Genomic DNA, 19748 nt, shown 5'->3' with positions numbered 1-19748 from the left:
GTATACAATGTCATTGCTCTTGCTGTTGTCAGAATTATGAATCAATTTATAGAGCTCTGAAGACGCAATGATTAATTCTAATCAGTATGCAGCCCAAAATAACATTGTAGAATCATCTTAAATAGTATTTTTTAAGATGAGATATATAAGAAAGAAACAGATCAACCTAATGCTCTCTAGATATTTTGGATCATAACCCCACAGTCACTGACACTGCCAATGCTGCAGATGGTTCTGGTAATTTAATTCATAATATTTGGAGTACATGGGACTATTTATACTAGTCTCTTGCACTTGAAAATTTATTGGGTAATGATTTGTCTGCTGTTTTCTGACTCAAGCTAGGTTCATTGAATTTTATTTGGGTGGATAAAAACCTGAGACAAACACTAGGAATTAATTTGAAAAGCAAGAATCAAAGAAATGGTAAATGTGATGAGATGGATTTAATTTATTATATTTTTATACAATTTCATACAATTGTACTTTCAAAAGATCTTTTAAGTTCTTTCATTGCCTGAAAGATACTTAAAATCCATCTGAGCATTAAAATGGGACCAAGTTTATGTGGGAATTTTTTTTGCATATCTTCCATAAAATTCAATGGTTATTTTCCATTAAAATGGTTGTTCACCTAGAAGTACCATATAAAAAACATAGGTATTAATATATTAATAAAACAATTGTATTAATATCCCATGTCCTAAGAAGTTCATTTCTTCCATGTATACATTTTAAAGATCATGTTTCTTGTTTCATCGGGAAACCTCTGCTCACACTGTGTATTTAAAGCTGCATTTGCATTAAGCTCAGAGATAAAAACATCCTTCTATCCAGGAGTGGGATTCAAATTTTTTAACAACCGGTTCTGTGGGTGTGGCTTAGTTGGTGGGCGTGGCTTGGTGGTCATGTGACTGGGTGAGCATGGCTTGGTGGTCATTTTATTGGCTGGGTGTGGCCAACTAAATATCACTAACATCGAGGCATGCATCTCCTCGCCTGGCCTCTCATGACTGTGGGGATGCTGCAACAGTCGTAAGTGTGAAAAATGGTCATAAGTCACTTTTTTCAGTGCCATTGTAACTTTGAATGGTCACTCCACACAAGCAAAGTACCAGCAAAGGAGGGAAAAAACCCTCCAGAGACGTTCCTGAGATAGGAAGTCTAGTCCTGCCAAGAATGTAATAAGGGTTAACGGAGAGGCAGTTTCTGTAAGCAACACCAGAATGTTTCCTTCCTGCCTTCCTTACAGGATTAGGCCAGTAATTTCTTCTAACGGGTTCTCCGAACTGCTTAGAATGTTAACACCCAGTTCTAGCGAATAGGTGCGAACTGGTAGAATCCTACCCCTGCTTCTATCCCTTTCATTCCAGAAAAGAGAAGACTAACCTCATTCATTGTACATAATTCAAGAGCAGGGGCCAAAAAGGAAAAACTGTCACAGAACACAGCAACCAGGATTAAGCAAATGACAGAATTATTCAAAAGGATTATTTCAGTTTTGAATGTGTGTATTAGTTGTGCTTTGTAAACTCCAATGCTTCAAGTAAAATAGAGACATAACCATACATTCCTATTGTAAAGATTAATATTGAAGTTTTGTTGTCTTATTAAGAGTGTAACAAAGTTCTACTTTACTGAATATAGTCTACTGAAGCTGAATTCAAAGCAATGAATTCAAAGCAAGATCCACAATATTGTTTATTTAAATGTGTCAGTTTTTTAAGTGCATCTCCACAGTTCACTCTAAATTTAATTAAAGATCAAGAACTATAAACAGAAGAGACCAAGGAACTTATCATGCCATATTTTGACAGGGCATAAAAAGGCATACACTTCTCACAATGCTAAAAATGTTCTATTTCTGATTAAGCCATAATAATTTGTGTATTTGCATAAAAATATTAATCAATACACTTAAAAATATGATACAACTCTACTTTATAATTTTATCATCTTTTTCAGTGATGCCTTCCTTCTTGCTGAATGTTATGATGCTGATGGTTCTTTCTAATCTACTATTATGCTATATTAATTTAGCCTTGAATTTGCCTCTCCCTTTATTTTTTCTCCTCCCTCCTTGATTTTTTAAAGAGAGCATTTGTTACTTTAAATAACTAGGTTTTTTTTTTAATTTAAATAAACATTATACAAGATATAGGCATGAATTTTTCCTGAAAGTCAAAATTGTAGATATGGGGTGGAAACAAAACAAATAATAAGACATCAAAAGAAAGGGACAGATGATGAGAAGATAGGTAGGCAGAAAACTGATTTTGAAAAATCAGAAAATAAGCACAGTCCCTGAAAAATTACAGATGTTTAAATGTATGCAGTATCTTCAAAATAAAACTTGTTTATTACTTGGAATTCAGTTCATATGAAGCAATGAACCATTATCTCTGAATAAAGATGAATGTATCTGGACTATAAGCTAGAAGGGCTCTTGATTTACTCATACCTGGAATCCCTTCATAGGTACTGAACCGTCCAAAAAACATGGGAATTTCCTTCCTCCCTTCCTCCCTCCCTCCCTCTCTCCTCCTTCCCTCCCTCCCTCCTCTTAGAGCCTTCCAGAACTGGTGGGACTAAACTTTTTGGAAGAAAAATGGAATTTGGGATCAAGGAATAAAACTGTGAAAATTGGAAATTTAGTATCTTTTAAAAAATGCCTCAAAGTTTGCAACACACATCTACTCTGATTTCCAGTGCTTATGTATCTCTTAAAATAAAGAAAAAAGGTGTAATATTTGTCCTCTAGCAGTAGAGGGTGCTGAAATACTGAAAAAAAAAATCATTTCACCCTCTGCTGATGAAGGGAAAAAATGCATCTATTTTTAAAGATGGAAGAAATTGTTATCACCCACCTCCCTCACACAGATATGAATAAAACATTTAAAATGTAAGTTAAATATTAATAATAAAACTAAACAAATGTCACATAAAACCTGATGGGGCCCTTAAGCTGATAACAACACATCAGAGTAAAAATGTTGTGAAGGACAAAAGCCAGGAACTTCTTCCATCATTCCAGTCTATCGACAACCATAATAAAGCAGTTTGGCACCCACCAATTCTTCCCCCTTAATACACCAGCTATGCTTTAAGTAGCCTTCAGGATTTGTTAAGGAATTGTTTTGTCTCTTTGTCCACTATTTTCTCTTCAAGACTTCACATTATAAGGGAATTCACTGAGGGTCAAACTGCTCTTAAGTGAGTGGATATTTTATTGAACCGCCAGTATCCATTTCATTTTACAGTAAATGTTTTGCAAGACAGGAATGTTGGGTGGAAGGCCTTTGATCCTTGTCAATTCTATTATTCTACAAAATACTTTCTTGCATATAGGTCAGAAATAACCATCTGTAATGCACACAACTGTATAGTTTGTGTTTCAATGAGATCTCAAGGTTTATATCAGTGTTAACACAACCTAAGACATTGTACCATAACATCCCCTCAATACCGAATTATAATAATTTGACAAAATGCAGCGTAATAAAAACTGATGTAAACAATGCATTCATATAAGGTGAAATGAATTAATGGACTTTTCTGTTTTTCTCTTCCTCTCCACCACAATACCATTTGTTCATTTCTCCATGTCAGAAGCTCAGGCATTTGCTCATGGGAGACAGATAAAAGGTAGAAAATGAATTGTCTGTAGCTAAATAACTGAGTTATTAACACATGTTAAATAAAAGATGGCTACCTAGCTTTTAAAAAACAGGGCTTTGTATAAACTTCCAACAACACTATGTGTCATCCATAGTCCAGGTAATATTCCAAGCCTTGTTTTTTTTGGGAAAAAAAAAGAGACAAAAAATGGCATGGAAGACCCTAGAATTGGCATACAATATGGAAGCAAATTTGAGGCTCTGCCTTAAAAACTAGATTTACTGGGAATAAAGGAGTGAAGAAATGATCTGTAAACTCATAAAGGCCACATCTTTTCTGAACAAGGACACTAATATCATTTCCTGACTTAATAAATGTAAAATATTCTCAACTATTCATGATTAGGTTAATTGGAGCCAAATGTTGGTGCTTCTGATCATCTCTTTCATTCTCCATTTGTACTTATACATCTAGTGCTGTATCACCCATGCAAACCATTGTTCCATTTCTCTTCTGCTTTGATAACTTTATTTAAACATACTGTATATCTTGCAAAAAAAGGAAGGCAAGGAGATAGGAATGTGATAGAGAGCTGGAAATGTATGGTATTCTTCTTAATGTTTCTTAAATGCATGCTTTCAGTGCAGCCACTAAGAGCAGAATGCTTTCAGTTTACTTTACAACTGCCTGCTGCTCATTGATCACTGATGCATCTAGTGACTGCATGTGTGTCTAAATGAACTAGTGTATAGGTGTCAAACTTGCCACATCACATTACGTAACATTTCATGAACTTTTTCCCATTTGTGGAGCCAGGGGATTGGGCGTGGCCTATGCATGACACATCCGACCTATGGGCCACCAGTTGGACATCCCTGAACTAGTGCTTACTAAAGCACACAGTAAGAAGAATCTTCCAGAATTACTCAGGACAATAATTTTCAATTAACAATGTTAGTGCCGTTACGAGTCACCAAAAGATTCCCTTAAATGCAAACAAAAGAAAACAGGTCCCTCTCGTCCTACTCCACTCTCCCATGGTCTGCTATCTTACTGTACTTAAAGCACACATTAAGGTTTTGATAATCTGACATTCCTTTGACATTCTAAGGATGTCACCTAATGAACGAGGGAAATGAGTTAGCTAATACTTGGTAATGTTCAACTTTGGGAGATGAGAACATCATTAAACTTTCATCTAGGAAAAAAAAAAGTTATAGACATAATAATCCTGCACAGAAGCTCCCCAATTAAGCTTTAAGAATTGTAATTTTCCTCTTTTCTGGCTCCTAATTAGCAACATTTTTCATCAAATACAAAAAAAATAAATAAATAACCTCTTGGTGAAAAAGAAAAGGGACAGAAGGCTTTGCTGCCCATTACATGCACAGACACCTTAAGCTCTTTGGAGCTGACATTTGTTCAGTACAATTAGTGATCATTTCTGAGGGCAACTAATTGGCAGCAAATTGGACTCATTAGTAACTGTTGAGTTAAAGTGAAATGAAAAAAAGAATGGGGATTTATAGGGGACCTGAACTGGTAAATAGGATTATATGGCTAATTTCCTCCTCCCACTCTACACCCCTAGGGCTAATCACACCTATATGAAGAAAAATATTGCCACTTTTATCCAACTGAGTAACTACCAAAACAATACCCAAGATTTTGGGGTCAATGCATGCTAATACCTATCTGTCATTTTGAAGCTATAACAACCTACACAAACGTCTTCATTAGTAGTAGTAGCAGCTACTTGATTTTTAGTTCTATTTTCAATGTTTGTTTTGCTGAACATAAATTTACAGCAATTCATGAATAGCAATTATCCCAATTCAATTCTTTATCAAAAGTAAATTTAGAAAGAAAGTTTAACTTTCTTTTCTAGATAAGAAAGTTTCAGTAGGGATGAAATAAGTCAGAAAATTAAGACTTTGTTTCTTTCTTTAAACCAGAAAGTTATCTCTTATTGATTGACCATTTGTACTGCAATATATGTATACATGTGTGTGTGTGTGTGTTTGTGTCTATAAAAGCAAGATACAAACGTAATAAGAAATGCATGCAAAGCCAGAATTGAGAAAACAGCACAGACAGCAAGTACTGTCTCTGTAAAAGAAACTGAAGAAACTTGCAGGAGTTAGCTTCTGCAAGAAGATAGCATAGACTAATAGCATGAAAAAGTAGCAACAATGGTACAAGAAATACCATCTGACCACAAGCAAGAACTGGTTGGACAGTAAAGTTGACAAATAGAAAATGAAGATGCTAAAGTGCCCTGGAACTTTAAAATTTAAATAGACAAACACCTGCCTTATTTAACAATTGTTAATAAGACAACAGCATCTGGATAGTGGACATTACAGTACATGGAGACATCAGAATAAAAGAGAAAGAACTGGAGAAAATCATAAAATGTAAAGACTTGAAAATAGAAATAAAACAACTGAAACAAAATAAAGCAAAGATAATACCAATAATAATAGGTCAACTGCAAAAGGCAGTCAACTGCAAAAGGCAGCTTTAGCCGGAACAGCTTACATCCTGTAATGATACCTTTAAAACCATCAAACATCAACACCTACCTATCCTATCCTTTGGTAAGGTCTTGATATGTTTGAAAAAATGCCAAATACAGCCTAAAATATCTGGTCAGCTGTGTAACCAACTATAATAATAATAATTACAAAAGGCAGCTTTATTCAGAACAGCTTCTATCCTGTGAGAATATCTTTAATATTATTAAGCAACATCTGCCTATCCCAGATGCTGGGTTTTTGGACCAAAATAAAAAATCCAGTCTAAACATTTGGTGACTGTATGACCAACAATAAGAATAACAGAAACAGTAGGAGATAGCCATGATAGGAGCATCAATGTCAACTCTTTCTTTACTACGTCATGATTTAGAAACTGATGGCCATGTTAGACTTTCTTTAAAAAAGTTAAAGAAGTTTATAAACCATGTTCCAGCAAAGTATTCAGAATAGTTGGCATTTTTTATTTAAAAAGACATGATACAGAGGCAGAAAGAAAATAAGCAATAATCTGGTACTTCATCTATCTGTCTGTTTAAAAGATTTATCTGTCATACAATCTACTAACAGTTCTTGAAAGTGCATAAGATTTAGCAGAACAATATTAAATGTGATAAATAAAAAAACATAAAGTAAATCAGTAGCATTGAGAGACCTAGTTAAACAATTGGTTTAAGCCTTAAACTGTAATAAGTTGGGAGCTGGCTTTAAGACTATTGGAAGTTTACTCTTTAATATGGAGACCATGGAGAAAGAAAACAAAGAACTTGATGTCAAATGCTATTTGTGACAAAGTCCATAAAAGTACCCTACTGATGACCTAACCATGTGTTGTTGGCTGGGTAGTAGAAGTTTTTATTTTTATTTAGTTTATTTAGTTTATTTTTTCAATTGCTTACAAGATAATAGGTATAAGTAAAAACATAGTTATGAATACATGGATACATATAAGAAAAATAAAAAAATATAAAAGAAACAATAGGACAGGGACGGTAGGCACTTTGGTGTGCTTATGCATATCCCCTACAGACCTCTTAGGAAAGGGGTGAGGCCAATAGTAGACAGTCTAAGGTTAAAGTTTTTGGGGTTTGGGGAAAAAAACCACAGTCAGCTAGAGTATTCCAGACATTGACCACTCTGTTGCTGAAGTCGTATTTCCTACAATTAAGTTTGGTGCGATTAACCTTGAGTTTGTATCTATTGTTTGCTCTTGTGTTGTTATGGTTGAAGTTGAAGTATTCATTGACAGGTAGGACATTGCAATGTATGATTTTATATACTATACTTAGATCGAACCGAAGGTGGCATAGTTCCAGGTTTTCTAGGTCTAGAATTTCAAGTCTGGTGGCATAAGGTATTCTGCAACAAGTAGAGGAGTGGAGAACTCTTCTTGTGAAATATTTCTGGACTTTCTCAACTGTGCTAATATCAGATATGTAATGTGGGTTCCAGACTGATGAGCTGTATTTGAGTATTGGTCTAGCAAATGTTTTATATGCTCTAGTTATTAGTGTAATATTACCAGAGAAAAAGAGAAAAAGTAGTAAACAGCTCAGATTTAAGCAGTGCAAGTTTGTACTATTATAACAGCACGGTTGGTTTGTAAAGTGAAAAACTGAAAATCCTGATCTTCTAATATTAATAAACTTGAAAAAGATACATATCTCAAGTTATATTATCAGTTCCCAAGAAATTAAAGATAAATTTTGTTAAAGTCCATATGAAACTAGGCAAATGTCCTAGATGCCCAGAGAATTTTTTTAAAAAGCTATAGCTTCTAACATCTACATAGAATAAATAAATACATTAAATTTAACAAAACACCTAACTGTTTTGCTATTCGTTAGAGAAAACCTGAATTCCAAAGCAAATTTCTTTGTTCCTGGACCTCCTCCAGCTTCTGGGGTCATTTATCAGAGTTGTGGGATGATGGAACACCCACAGCTCAGACACTGCAATTTATATTTCAATGTTGCTGAAGTTCTGCTTTTGCCTTTAAATGATTCAGATTTCTTAAATACCAGTAATGAAGAAGAGTATGGAAAAATCTGTGTTTTGCATGTGAATTAGAAAAAGCATCTCTGTCTCCCTCTGAATGTTGATTGTAACACTCTGGTACTTAGACAGCCAAGAAAACTGGCAGAAGTATTATGAATACTGACTTGCTATTCACAACAAAAACTATGTGAGATCTCAAAGTAAGTTCAAAAAATAACTGAAAATATGTAAACCTGTTGAGAAAAACATGGAGAAACCATTCACCATGTATACTGCCACACTCTAAATCAATTGCAGTTTATAGACTGCCTTCAAGTTCTGCCCCATTAACAATAATTGAAATAAGATTACCACTTTATGAACCATAAAGACATGGTCTTTCTCCTCCGAGTAGGTGAAGATTTATCACAACTGATTTATCAGGCGAAACTGTAAAAGTTCTTCCATGCTACTGAAGTTATGTGGATTCATGGGGACTCATGGTTGCAATCCTATTGCTAAAAAAGGGACAACAAACCTAAGCCAAGACTGCATATGCAGGTGGTAGATCAAACTTTATCAATTTCTTCAAGAAAGAAACAATAAAACTGATTCAGGCAGATATTACCAATAATATTATACAGATGGGTAATATTGCCTAAGCTGACATCATATCCCCCAAAAGGATTGGAAACACTGGATCATATGTCTGTTAACTGTAAATTAGAATCTGTCAAGAGATGTTTTTATTATATCACATTGTTGTTTTTTTTAGAAATTTTCCATAATCAGATTCTCTGAATCTGAGAAAATAAGAATCTTGAATCTGAGAAACTGGGTGACATGGCTGCTTTTGTTGCAAATACCATATATATTTCAGATGCATAAAGCATCTGGGCTACAGTATTTTTAAATATTAGTGAAATTCAACGTAAGTGAAGTTACATTGGAGTTTTGTCTATGGGTGAGATGGTAGCCTCAGTTCCACTTGGAGCTGTCCAGAGTCCTGTTTATCCAACACTGTTAGATCTTATATTCTGGCCCAACTATGCTCACTGAAAGCAACAGCATGAATCAAATAATATTTAGTTCCTGAGTTAATAGGAACAGAGATGTGACCACTGTCTCATGTCTTGTTTTCTGATCATGATGTGGTCAAACACATCACTGAGCACCGAACAGAGAGAAAGAGACTGAGATGTTGGGCTCTTAAAAGCCCATATATTTCCTTTTCAAACCAGCATGCTAAGAATGGTGGCTACCTAGTACTTTTCCATTTTATCATTAGAGTGATTTACATTCATTATAATTAAACACGAAGTAGGCAATATGTCAATATTTGGATTGGCATATGGTTTAATAAGTTACTGAAGGCTTTAGATGAGTTAGGTAAGAAAAACTTACCTAACTAGTATCACGAGCTCTCCAGATATCATTAAATTCAAAATCTATTATCCCTAGTGTTGATAGGAGCTATAGTTCATCCATATAGGTAGGATTGCACATTGCCTAACCTTTCTTTAAATCAATGAATTGTCAAGTAGCAATTCTTTCATAAGAGTATATGATAGATATGTTTAAATAATTTATTTATAATAAAGGTAGGCTTTCGAATTACTTGAAAAAAATAATTGCATCTTTACATAGAGGCAGCGAAAACCCTGTATTTTCCATCTTAATAACATTGAACTATTTTTATTGTAAAAGTTTCTTATTTTTTAATTATTTGAATGCATCTTTGAGAGAACAGTGTGGTTCCAGGTGTTTTACATTTTAAATCCATCATATCCACAATCATAAATACAGCTTCCTAACATCACATCATTATCTATTACCAAATTTTCTTCTTTATATTATCATAAATTATTTTATATCAGTCTCTTTATTTTTAATCAATCTCTATCTTCCTTGGTCATATATTCAGCATATTTACCATTTAATCTATCCATATCAATTCATTAGTCATTACAGCTTTCTAACATCACATCATTATTTATTACCAAATTTTCTTCTTTGTATTCTCATAAATTGCTTTATATCAGTCTCTTTGTTTTTAATCAATTCTTTGATCTTATATTCTTATATTCATCATATTACAGTTTAGTATATTCATGTCAATTCATTAATCATTCAAAATTTCATCTTAATTTATATTATCCCCTTTCCAATACTAAATTTGCCACTGTCGAATATATTTTTATTTTCTAAATGCTCCCTTCCCTCTAACTCCACATTTTTGCACAAATATATTTTCAATCTTATTTTTTTAAGCCAATAATGTAAAACTTATAATAATGTATCCTTATTGCCTTATACACATGAATAACAAAATATATAATTCATTAGAAAAATATCCTATACTATATAATTATATCTATTTCTCTATCAGACTCTACTTAACCTTCCCTTTCCCACCTTAACTATTAGCCACTTATATCTTCCATAAACATTTATCTGTCTTACTTAATTATCCTATTATAAAATCCTACTTTCATAACGGTTCCTTTTTAATTATTCCTTCTTATTCTTTCTAATTCTTAATCCAAACTTCTCAAAATCTATTATATGTGTTTTACTACTGAGGTACCTCATCATGTGGAGTCTCTCTTTTTTCCATTGCCAACCATCATGTCTAAGTCTCTCTTCTGTCTTATTTGATCATTTTTTTTTTTTGGCTTGTTTACCATTCTCTATCATCTTTTGGCTTTTCCCCTTAATCCTTCCTCCATTTGTCATCATTTTCTGATATTTTTTCTCCCAGTTCTCGAAATTTATCCCCACGCTCCTCTCCTTTCTGTAATTTCCTAACATTTTCATTTATCAGCAATCCAATTTTAATATCTCCCTTGTTTATTACATCAATCATTAAAATCTCAAATTCACTTTCTTTTTTCTTCTCTTGTATTATTTGTTGTTTCTCTTGTTCCGTTTCACTGGTTTCTCTTTTTTCTAGCTCCTCCCCTGTGTTTGTTCTTTCTTCTTCTATTACTGTCGCCATTTCTGAGCTAATCTCTATGTTCTGTATTTTAGTGCGTTAGAACAAAGCTCTGTCACACATCTTACTTATAACTCAAAGGTCCATCTTTATTTCTTTGCATATATCACTCATATTTATATTACTTATTATTCAAATTGTCCAAAATCTAGTAGTTTTATTTTATTTAAACCAGCGTCTCTTTAATTTTTAATGTCAATGTCCTCCAATCTTTATTTCCCAATGATAATCAGTCAGTCACCAATAATTCCAGGGGTAATGTCCTATAAGATTACTTACTGTTTGATTTTAGTATGTTTCAACTTCAAGAGATCTTAATCTTCCTTTTATTCCTTTTTTGATTAAATTTTTTGATTAAATCATTAGTTTGAAGGGATCTGCAGGATTTTTTTTCATCAACCAGTGGCACTTTTAATCCAGTTTCACAGCCACCCCCTTTCAGTTTCTTTAAAAAACCAAATGTTATTTCTCTTTTAGAACAATTATTTCCAGAATTTAAAATAACGTCTTCCTGTGCCAAATCCTGTCCGATCGCCAACTCCAAATTAGTGTTCTTCCAAATTAATTCCTTTTAGACTCTTTGTATTTCCCATTTTTTTTTTATCTTCTATCTTTCAAACCAGCGCTGATACAATTCTTCATATATCTTCTCTGTTATAGTCTTTTTGGGGTAAATAAAAATAAAGTAGATTCTTCTCACCCTTCTCCATACACCATTCCTAATCTCCTCTCCAGCACTTCGCTTAGGTGGTTCTCAGCTGCCCCAACTTTGTAACAGCTTGGCCGCTCTTCTCTCCATCATGGCATAAAGAGAAAGCTTGGGATTCCCATGGGGGGGGTTGCGTTCTCCCCCAGAACCTCACCAGGTGCCTCTCCTTAGTTTCGCCGTGCATCCAAGGTGAATTTTGGCCAGTGCTGGAACGGAGACCTCCATTCGTTGTTTTTGGTCTCATCACTATGTCAACCGGAAGTCAATAACATTGAACTTTTGAATATTTTATTGATTATTATTATTATTTTATTTATTTTTCCCGCCTCCCTATTTATTAATATTAAAGTAGTCAATTTTTCAAAGAATACATTTAGTTTCTAGATAAGAAAAAGAAGAGTACTGAACTATGTAACAATTTGTCTTCTGTCCTTAGGTAGAGTAACTATGTAGGACTTTTTTTTTTTTTGCTTTCCTTTAGGCAGCAAAATAGCTTACTGCCACAAGTTCAGATGAACTTTCAGCACAAAAAAAAAAAAAACCAAGACAAGAATTTCTTTCTCCCCCCAACACAAATGTCTATCATCATCATATCCATCATTCGTGCTTCACCTGATTACACCCTGATAATATTTAATATCAGATAATAAATTAAATGTAAAAGTTTTGCATATTTGAATAAACAAACAAAACAAATGATCCCAAAAAGAATTGAAAGCATATATAAAGTGTAAAGGACAACACATAATTCAAATACATGACAACTTCTTTACAGTAAGTAGCTCTGAATTATCAAGTGCCTGCAAAGTAGGAACTGAAATTTTGCAAGACTTACTTTAATAATGTTTATTTATGTCCAAATTTCATAAGTGCTCCCTGAAACAAAACAACTAAAATGACAACTATTACAAATCCAGTTAAGTTAATGTTGGCATGGTCACAGCTTCTAATCCCAGTCTGTTTATAATAAAATATACATTATGTAACCTGCTCCTATTTGCATATGCATTTCAGGTGCTCATACCAAGAAGATACACAGAATACTATTAGGTCATGTACCTATGAAATTATTCTATATTCTTTTATTTTGTTCTTTTATTTTATTTTAATAAGCACTGTAATCAAGACATTGTTTTTTTTAGAAAATTCATTAAAGGTGAAAGTCAATAGGATATAAAATAAATAGTTTTTGGAATACAAATGGTATAATATAAACATAACACTATTGCTAATTGATAACACTGCAGTGAATCTTGAAAAATGAAATAGATGTTTGATAATCTAGAATCTAATATTGAGTGAATAATGAAAAACTTAAAAATCATGGGATCCAGTTGCTTGTAAGAACATTTTGCTTATGTTAAAAACTGTTAAAGTAATAAATGATCTAAAAAAAATCTAAAATGTAAATTTAAAGATTCCCTTTAGGAGAAAAACAATTTAGGATATATTTATTTTTAATCTAAAATCTTTACTATAGTGTTATTCTAATATGCTAAGAAGAATTAAACGTGATTTAAACTCTAGAAGTTGACAATATGATGCAATGACCTAGTAATTCTAGAAAATAATTTTCTGGGCTTCATAGCTAAAGCATGTATTAATATTTTATACCAGCTTATTAATTTTCTTTCAAAACATTTCATGTTTTTCAGGGCCAATTTATTAAGAATGACACTATATGTATTTAGAATATCTCATGACTATACAATATGGACTTGATGTTTTGGTTGAATCTGAAGTTTCTTGAACACTAATATCATACAGCTGTGGTGGCACAGTGGTTAGGATGCAGTACTGAAGGCAGGGATTCTACTGGTTCTGTCCACTTCTGTAGAACCGGTTGCTATGAAAAGCAGCAAACAGAGAGCATACATAGAACCGGTTCTATGTCTACTGCTGTTTTGGTCCACTCACCTGCCCAGGCTCTTACCTGACCTTTATTTCCTGCATTTTCAACCGCAGCTGCTTTGCGCGACACAACTGTTGAAAAAACAGGAAAAAGGTGCTTTTTCAACTGCTGCGCACTTGCACACAGCGCTGCTCAGCTGGCCGGGCAGCTCAGCAAGTTGTAAATTGCACTTGTGTGACTTGAATGCATGCACGCATGCACACGCAACCCAGAGCAACAGAACCGGTACTTATACATTATATACTGGTCAGATCCCATCCCTGACTGCAGGCTACTTCTGCTGACTGTTGGCTGCCAGTTTGATTCTCACTGGCTGAAGGTTGACTCAGCCTTTCATCTTTCCAAGGTTCGGTAAAATGAGGACCCAGATTGCTGGGAAATATGCTGACTCTGCAAACCACTTAGAGAGGTCTGTAAAGCACTGTGAAGCAGTATATAAACCTAAGTTATAAGGGATAGAAGTGTGAAACTTTCAGTCATTTCAAATATCTTAATTTACCTAATTAGTGTGTAAACAATATTATATTAAAACTATACCAACTTAATATAAGTTTAATTCAAAAAAACATTTCTTCTATTTTTTTTTTAGTATACTGGGCATGTCAAAGGAAGTATCATATCTATGGCTGGGTTTCAACTTCTATATGGTGTAAGTACAATATGTAAGTAGGAACTCTGATCTATATGTTTAATTTAGGCAACAGTCCTATTACTTTAATCAATATTCATGGGGATGCAAGTAGGATATTTAAAAAATAAATAAGAGCCAATGATGTGAGTATGAGATGTTACAATATATTCCAAAAGATTGGAACTTATAAAAGGATTATGGGACTTCCAGTTTGACATCGCTGTGAGATTGATGCATGGGAACAGGACTCCGCATCCCCACGCTGAATCCTCTTCATTGGAGGGCCTCCAAAGGGGCTATAGTCATCCTGTAGGGGTGACATATAAGGAGTGGCATCCGCAGGTTGTGGAGAGCAGCTGATCTCTTGCTGGACCCAGGGTTTCTTCTCTCTTTGTAAAAGGCAAAGACGAGGCAGCCATTATGGCTGCTGTGAAGCTGGGGCAGCAGAAGAAACTAAGATCGTGCTGGAGTGGTGCAAGTGGATAGTGACTGGAGCTGAGTGAGATGATTTTTAATTTTTGCCTAGGACCTGACCCTAAAAGAAAATAATCTGGAAAAGAGGCTCTCTGGAATAATTTTAAGTGGCATTTAAAGAAAGGTAGAGAGAATTGCATCCTAATAGGAAATAAGCAAAAGCTATAAAATGCAGAAAGATTGGATGTAAAAATCTTCCTGGCATGATTTTGAATAGACATCTTAAAATGCTGGACATTTGACTATTTATTGGATATTTTTTCTGAATCAATTTGAAATAACTAACTAACAGAATAGTGTTAAGGCTGATTTTTAACGTTGATTTCTAAGCTGAAGGCGCCATCTAATGGTGAATGGATATATATTTTGCGGGTACTTACATGTATGGTATTCAGCTTTGTTCAGGTATTTTCCCATGTCTTTATAGTTGTGCTTTTAAAGTTGTAGCAACATTTTGGCAGAATCTCATCTGCCATCATCAGGCTTCTGTAGGACGAACACAATACAGAAACCTGATGATGGAAGATGAGATTCTGCCGAAACGTTGCTACAACTTTAAAAGCACAACTATAATGACGTGGGAAAATACCCGAACAAAGCTGAATACCATACATACATACATACATACATACATACATACATACATACATACATACTATGGCTTACTCCCAGAGTAAGGAAACTCTGGAAAATTCTGATAAAAAAGAAAGAAAATAATACCTGGAGGCCTGCTGTATTATCTACTGTTCTACACTTATCTATCTTATGGTTACCAGAGGATTAACCTTGAAAACCTGTAGGATACCTAATGGAATAACTTTTGAATACTGGAATTAACTAGCAATTTAGAGAGTGGACTTAAGGAGTTATTTGGAAAATCCCCTGAACTGTATAAATGTAACCAACTGACTAATTGTGGGATATAAAGACTATAACTAATATATCTCCTGATGAACAATGCTAAAATCAAATAATCTTCTGGCTTTGAGAAGTCAAGAAGAACAGACTCCTAAGTGGTGACAGATTACTGATAAAACATTGACTATTATTTGGACTTTTAAAAATAAGGGAAGATGTCTCACCCCGAGGAATTGGAGGCACTTCAAAAAGAAACTATGTTGGTTCTTCAAAGTTTTTACAATACCATGATGGGGAATTTCAGAGAGATAAAAGATTTACTACACGACATAACTGGAAAGATTGAAAATGTGCAACAAGAAAAAATGAATCAAGATAATAAAATCCAGGAAACAAGGGAGATAACTGGAAGATTAGAGGCCAAGATAGAACAGATTACACAACAAATAGAAGAAGGAGAAAAGAAGGAGGAGATAATAAAGTTAGGTGAATATATATTAGGAGGTAGAAAAATGGAACTGAATAAATTGAAAGATATTTTTGGAATAAAAACAGAGGATTTGGCAGACTTGCGGGTGTATCAGCAGCAAAAAATAGTGGAGATAGAAATAACGGTTGGGTTGAATACGAAAGATAAGGACCCAAGGGAGGAGTTTGGGAGGAAAGTCAAACAGAGAAGAAGTGAAACTTCCAAGAGGATAAAAGATGGTGAATAGAAAGGATCTTTTTAAAAACAACAAGACTGGTTGTATTAAGAATTAGAATAGATTAAGAAATTAAAAATAGGGGGAATATTGCTATACATATTTTGCATAACACATTTAAAGTGAATGTTAGAGGTTAAGATCAGATTTTGAAAAAGGGTGTTATTAGGTATGATGTTATTACTATTAGAAGGATGTAGCAAATATTGAATAACTGAAGAATGAGGGATTATGTGCTGACAGAAATATGTATAATAACATTAGAACCATGTAAGTTTGATCAATGTAGTAATTTTCATCTGTATCAATATTATTTTTGTATCAAAGTAAATGACACTCAGGTGCCACACTGTCCATGCAATGATATTGATATATGTTAAAAAAAACTTTACAGAAAAAAAAGATTTATTATGTGTGGACAACAGCTAGAATTATTGTAATCCAGTGAAAAGATTCTAATGTACTTAAAATCCTGCATGGAAGATATGTTAAATTTTCTGCATACAAATTTACTTTTCTCCAAAGTCATGGAAATCAATATGATTCTCGACAGTCAAGGTTTAATTTGATGTTTAAGACTTGAAGTTGTTATAAAATATATTAACTTTCTTCTTCCTTTTATTTTTCTCTAGACTTTAATTATTTTTCTGGCTTATCTTTTGTGTGCTATCATTATTATTGCCCTTCTTAATTGCTTTCTTTGTTACATTAAAAAACCATAAATATATATGTTTGTATAGTACATGCATGAGTACACACACACACACACATGCATATGCATGTTCAGATGGACACAAAGGCACCCAAACATATTCTCAAAAAGAGGAGGAATAAATAAACAAGGACAGTTCAGATATGTAACTAAACACATTTCAACAACATATAATTTCCAATTCTGAAAATTTATCCCTTTGAAAATATAGTACCTTGCTTTGGAGAGATAAGAGCTGTATTCATTCATGATTATTTAATTTTATTTGAATTTTGTCCTTTTTTTAAGGACAAAAAACTAAACTATTTTAAGTTATTCACAGATGGTGCTTATTAGGTGATTTGAGCAAAACTTGAACTGAATTCCTAAGAACAATATCCTATCGCTAAAATGAAACTTTGACTATATTAGTCAACTATTTTCAATAGTATAGATTGTTCCAGAATATGAGATAGAAGATAGAAGTCTGTATATTTGTATCTACAGTGTACAATAACCTCATAATATTTTGATATAGAAATGTTCCAGTTTTACACAGGAAAAGCAAAAGAGCAAGTCACAAATCAATGATGTTCCTGTTTATAGGGATCAGTTCATCTTTCAATGCAGTTGAATGCAGTTAATAGTAAGCTTTACTATGAACCTGAATACAAAGAAATCCTGATTATTAAATTTGCAAATTTTAAACTGGCTCAAGGAACAAGACAGAAATCAAATTTTTAGATGCACATGGCTATATCCCAATGACTTATGTGTCATAGTACCTGAAAATTTTAGAAGACAGTTTAAAAAGGGAAATGCCATCTGTAAGAAGGTAGAAATGTGATTAGGAAGGTAAGAAAATTGCATAGATTACTGAGCCAAATAGATCAAAACCAATGCATCAATCGTGTGGCTAAAGCTTTGCAAAAGGAGAAAGGAAACTCTACTAAAAACGATTCCCTGTACAGATAATCCACTAGCTATAGATTTTTAACTTTTTTTTCTTGGTCAACACACAAAATTATAGCTCTTGAAATAATAAAATCTTGATTTAATATATACACCTGTAATATATTATTAATAGTTATTGTGTAATATTGCCTAATACAGTTTATCAAAAATTAAATCACACTGTGAGTAATGACATTTTTTATATATAATTTGCTCCTGGCAAACTAAGATTCAACTTTTAAACTCAGGGCCATGCATTGTGAGTTGTAATATTAAATAAAAGCATACCTCTAAATAAGCTATGAGTTATACTATAAACTCACAAGAATCTGAGTGGTATACAACTTTCATAAATGACTAACAACAAAAAGACCACAAATAAAATAATAATGGATTTTTTCCCTCACTGCAAACTAAGTATTTGTTGATCATTTTCTAAGAAGATACAAGAAATAAAACAAAATGAGGCAGCTGAACACCAGGACATAATAGGAAAGGAAAAGTCAAATCTTAGGAAGGAAGGAAGGAAGGAAGGAAGGAAGGAAGGAAGGAAGGAAGGAAGGAAAGGAAAGAAAGAAAGAAGGAAGGAAGGTAAGAAAGAAAACCAAATTAACAGGTACTGCTGGAGAGAAAGGAAATGTTGTGCAGGGAATGCAGAGAATTAGACTATATGACACACTAAGGATTTTTAATCTTATGAATGGTCACTGAAACACATATACATGCTTCAGGTTAATGGTATCCAAGGTAATAGAGTATCTCATCCTACTTTATGTTCTAATTCCCTAAAGCCATGGTATAAATCAAATGTTATAAGAACGTTTGAGGCAGACAGATTCATATCCGGTCCCCAGAAAAAAAATGGAACCAGTAGCTATGGACTGTAGAGGCTGTCTTTCTCCCTCTGGTGAGAAGCATGACTGACAACTGTGCTTGTCAGTGAAGACAGCTTGTCTTCAATTTGAGATAGCTAGCCATCACTTGGGGAGATTATTAGAGGGAAAGAATGAATTACTGAACTGGAAATACACAGACCATCATCAAACAAGCTAGGTTTAGTGGAAAGATGTGGTCCTGGTGTTAGAAAAGAGCATTATAGTATAAAAATGTCAGGAAAACAACTAAAAGAGTTTTTTTTTTAAAACTATCAAAATATTATAAGGTTATTTCATTCTAATTCATTACTATAGAAACAACATTTCTATAGGTTTCATAATGTCTCCCATAATAGAACTGAAATTATTATAACTACACATATTAATTGTGTGTCAGGGGTCAGGGAGAAATAACCCTGAGCACTGGTATTCCATTTTTATCCCTGCAGACCCCTCAGAGACTCTTCTCTTTCTAACCTATAGTTCCTTTCAAGGGTGAAAAGTAAAATGAAGTTGTTCTGGATGACACATGGACTACTTAGGAGCAGATGTACATCTGTAGGACTCACTATTTCTCCAGTCATTGGTCTATAAAGAAGGAAATATTTTGAAACTGTCCTATGCAAGTATAAGCCTTGCATCATTTTCTGGACAGTGTGTCTTCACAAGTAGTACTCAGTTAGCATATATAGTAACTTGGTGTCCTATTCATATTCATACAGACTTATCATTATTACGTGTTCTTATTTCCACACTCTCGCATACAAACTCTACATGTCTTTCACTGTCTTATTTAAATGCTGCATTATATCC

General features: G+C 33.6%; 1 protein-coding gene across 2 annotated transcripts in view; it reads right to left on the bottom strand.

Annotated features, from left to right (window-relative positions):
• LSAMP (limbic system associated membrane protein) overlaps positions 1–19748 on the bottom strand; it is a 507719-nt gene that overhangs the window by 171555 nt on the left and 316416 nt on the right. The gene's annotated exons all lie outside the window — the stretch shown is intronic.

Source organism: Pseudonaja textilis, chromosome 7, assembly GCF_049901715.1.
Source record: "Pseudonaja textilis isolate UNSWEBS1 chromosome 7, rPseTex1.2, whole genome shotgun sequence".
Taxonomy (NCBI): domain Eukaryota; kingdom Metazoa; phylum Chordata; class Lepidosauria; order Squamata; family Elapidae; genus Pseudonaja; species Pseudonaja textilis.
The sequence above is the reverse complement of the archived record's forward strand: the minus strand, read 5'-3'. Positions and strand labels throughout refer to the sequence as shown.